Raw genomic sequence first — 4,243 nt, forward strand, 5'->3', positions numbered from 1 at the left:
GTGAGATCAGACCTTACAGTGGGCGTGACGTGATAGAAGCAGTCGCTACAGGTGAGATCAGACCTTACAGTGGGCGTGACGTGATAGAAGTAGTCTCTACAGGTGAGATCAGACCTTACTACAGTGGGCGTGACGTGATAGAAGCAGTCGCTACAGGTGAGATCAGACCTTACAGTGGGCGTGACGTGATAGAAGCAGTCACTACAGGTGAGATCAGACCTTACAGTGGGCGTGACGTGATAGAAGCAGTCGCTACAGGTGAGATCAGACCTTACAGTGGGCGTGACGTGATAGAAGCAGTCGCTACAGGTGAGATCAGACCTTACATCAACGTTACCTGAAGCTGAATGGAAAGTGGTATTTATTTTACCTTTATTTAACTAGGCAAGTCAGTTAAAGAACAAATTCTTCTTTACAATGACGACCTACAACAGCCAGTTATTCAGAAGAAAATCCTCTGTGACAGTCTAATTTACCTAAGTCGACTTACCAGTGTGGACCCAAAAAAACAAACATATTCTACACATTTACAAACTACCTGTTTAATAAAGTGTTATTACAACCATGGAGTTCTGTAGTTATATCAGATAACCTGACAATGATCCACATCGTATAGGGAGACAGATTCATGTGTTATACAGCCAAACGCAACTATCCATTTATAGGATTCAAACCAGTCATATGAATTGATCTATTCTGTTCTGATCTAATGAGATGAAGGGAGGATTTCCTACGGCCTAGAATCAAGGCCTGAACCCACCAGTCGTGAAGACTGAACTCAAGTCAGCGGTTATATGTCAGACTCTTCTACTGTCACGTATCCTCCCTCTCTGGGTCACCAGGCTGCCGTAGCTCTAGCCGGTTCGTCTTCTAATCCCCTGAAAGGTCGGTGTCCTGGGGATGGAGCAACGCGTCAGAGGGGGAGGGGTACTGTCACGTATCCTCTCTCTCTGGGTCACCAGGCTGCCGTAGCTCAAGCCGGTTCGTCGGGTTCCCACGTCTCAGCAGTGGTGACCGGACGCTTCTAATGGCCGGGATAGTCCCCTGAAAGGTGGGTGTCCTGGGGATGGAGCAACGCGTCAGAGGAGGGAGGGGGTACTGTCACGTATCCTCTCTCTCTGGGTCACCAGGCTCCCTCAGCACCAGCCGGTTACATTTACAGCAGTTCATTACTGTCCTGTGTGCTCCTTCTCCGGCCTCTAGGTCACCAGGCTGCTTGATATGATGCACCCCTGTCACCATCGTTACGCACACCTGTCACCATCGTTACACACACCTGTCCCCATCATTACACACACCTGTCACCATCATTACACACACCTGTCACCATCATTACACACACCTGTCACCATCATTATACACACCTGTCACCATCATTACACACACCTGTCACCATCATTACACACACCTGTCACCATCATTACACACACCTGTCACCATCATTACTCACACCTGTCACCATCATTACTCACACCTGTCACCATCATTACACACACCTGTCACCATCATTACATACACCTGTCACCATCATTACATACACCTGTCACCATCGTTACACACACCTGTCACCATCATTACTCACACCTGTCACCATCATTACACACACCTGTCCCCATCATTACACACACCTGTCACCATCATTACATACACCTGTCACCATCATTACGCACACCTGTCCCCATCATTACACACACCTGTCACCATCGTTACGCACACCTGTCACCATCATTACACACACCTGTCACCATCGTTACACACACCTGTCACCATCGTTACGCACACCTGTCATCATCGTTATGCACACCTGTCACCATCATTACACACACCTGTCACCATCATTACACACACCTGTCACCATCATTACATACACCTGTCACCATCATTACACACACCTGTCACCATCATTACACACACCTGTCACCATCATTACACACACCTGTCACCATCATTACACACCTGTCACCATCATTACACACACCTGTCACCATCATTACATACACCTGTCACCATCATTACACACACCTGTCACCATCATTACACACACCTGTCCCCATCATTACACACACCTGTCACCATCATTACACACACCTGTCACCATCATTACACACACCTGTCACCATCATTACATACACCTGTCACCATCATTACGCACACCTGTCACCATCATTACACACACCTGTCCCCATCATTACACACACCTGTCACCATCATTACACACACCTGTCACCATCATTACATACACCTGTCACCATCATTACACACACCTGTCATCATCATTACACACACCTGTCACCATCATTACGCACACCTGTCACCATCATTACACACACCTATCACCATCATTACACACACCTGTCACCATCATTACATACACCTGTCACCATCATTACACACACCTGTCACCATCATTACATACACCTGTCACCATCATTACACACACCTGTCACCATCATTACACACCTGTCACCATCATTACGCTCTCTTTGGTTCCTTCCCTATATATGTCTCTCTCTTTGGTTCCTTCCTATATATGTCCTCTCTTTGGTTCCTTCCCTATATATGTCCCTCTCTTTGGTTCCTTCCCTATATATGTCCCTCTCTTTGGTTCCTTCCCTATATATGTCCCTCCCTTTGGTTCCTTCCCTATATATGTCACTCCCTTTGGTTCCTTCCCTATATATGTCTCTCTCTTTGGTTCCTTCCCTATATATGTCACTCCCTTTGGTTCCTTCCCTATATATGTCTCTCCCTTTGGTTCCTTCACTATATATGTCCCTCCTTTGGTTCCTTCCCTATATATGTCCTCTCTTTGGTTCCTTCCCTATATATGTATCTCCCTTTGGTTCCTTCCCTATATATGTCTCTCCCTTTGGTTCCTTCCCTATATATGTCTCTCCCTTTGGTTCCTTCCCTATATATGTCCCTCCCTTTGGTTCCTTCCCTATATATGTCCCTCTCTTTGGTTCCTTCCCTATATATGTCACTCCCTTTGGTTCCTTCCCTATATATGTCTCTCCCTTTGGTTCCTTCACTATATATGTCCCTCCCTTTGGTTCCTTCCCTATATATGTCCCTCTCTTTGGTTCCTTCCCTATATATGTCTCTCCCTTTGGTTCCTTCCCTATATATGTCTCTCCCTTTGGTTCCTTCCCTATATATGTCTCTCCTTTGGTTCCTTCCATATATGTCCCTCCCTTTGGTTCCTTCCCTATATATGTCCCTCTCTTTGGTTCCTTCCCTATATATGTCTCTCCCTTTGGTTCCTTCCCTATATATGTCTCTCCCTTTGGTTCCTTCCCTATATGTCTCTCCCTTTGGTTCCTTCCCTATATATGTCCCTCCCTTTGGTTCCTTCCCTATATATGTCTCTCTCTTTGGTTCCTTCCCTATATATGTCTCTCCCTTTGGTTCCTTCCCTATATATGTCACTCCCTTTGGTTCCTTCCCTATATATGTCTCTCCCTTTGGTTCCTTCACTATATATGTCCCTCTCTTTGGTTCCTTCCCTATATATGTCCCTCTCTTTGGTTCCTTCCCTATATGTCTCTCTCCCTTTGGTTCCTTCCCTATATATGTCTCTCCTTTGGTTCCTTCCCTATATATGTCTCTCCCTTTGGTTCCTTCCCTATATATGTCACTCCCTTGGTTCCTTCCCTATATATGTCTCTCCCTTTGGTTCCTTCCCTATATATGTCTCCCATTTGGTTCCTTCCCTATACACTCCCTTTGATTCCTTCCCTATATATGTTTCTCCTTTGGTTCCTTCCCTATATATGTCTCTCCCTTTGGTTCCTTCCCTATATAAGTCTCTCCCTTTGGTTCCTTCCCTATATATGTCTCTCCTTTGGTTCCTTCCCTATATATGTCTCTCCCTTTGGTTCCTTCCCTATATATGTCTCTCCCTTTGGTTCCTTCCCTATATATGTCTCTCCCTTTGGTTCCTTCCCTATATATGTCTCTCTCGTTGGTTCCTTCCCTATATATGTCCCTCCCTTTGGTTCCTTCCCTATATATGTCTCTCTCGTTGGTTCCTTCCCTACATATGTCTCTCCCTTTGGTTCCTTCCCTATATATGTCTCCCCCTTTGGTTCCTTCCCTATATATGTCTCTCTCTTTGGTTCCTTCCCTATATTTGTCTCTCTCTTTGGTTCCTTCCCTATATATGTCACTCTCTTTGGTTCCTTCCCTATATATGTCTCTCCCTTTGGTTCCTTCCCTATATATGTCTCTCCCTTTGGTTCCT

General features: G+C 45.5%; 1 long non-coding RNA gene across 2 annotated transcripts; it reads right to left on the reverse strand.

Moving 5' to 3' along the window:
* Positions 1-1,687: 1,687 nt before the first annotated feature.
* LOC127926852 (uncharacterized) lies at positions 1,688-2,326 on the reverse strand. 2 transcript variants are annotated; one of them, XR_008125274.1, is made up of 3 exons: positions 2,285-2,326; positions 1,805-1,956; positions 1,688-1,738 (listed from the first exon to the last, which is right to left on the reverse strand). It is a non-coding gene; the product is annotated as an uncharacterized LOC127926852 (long non-coding RNA). The 2 variants fall into 2 exon arrangements; XR_008125273.1 differs by lacking the exon at positions 2,285-2,326 and adding an exon at positions 2,131-2,201.
* Between the last annotated feature and the right edge of the window lie 1,917 nt (positions 2,327-4,243).

The sequence above is a fragment of the Oncorhynchus keta genome, unplaced genomic scaffold (assembly GCF_023373465.1).
Source record: "Oncorhynchus keta strain PuntledgeMale-10-30-2019 unplaced genomic scaffold, Oket_V2 Un_contig_8525_pilon_pilon, whole genome shotgun sequence".
NCBI lineage: Eukaryota > Metazoa > Chordata > Actinopteri > Salmoniformes > Salmonidae > Oncorhynchus > Oncorhynchus keta.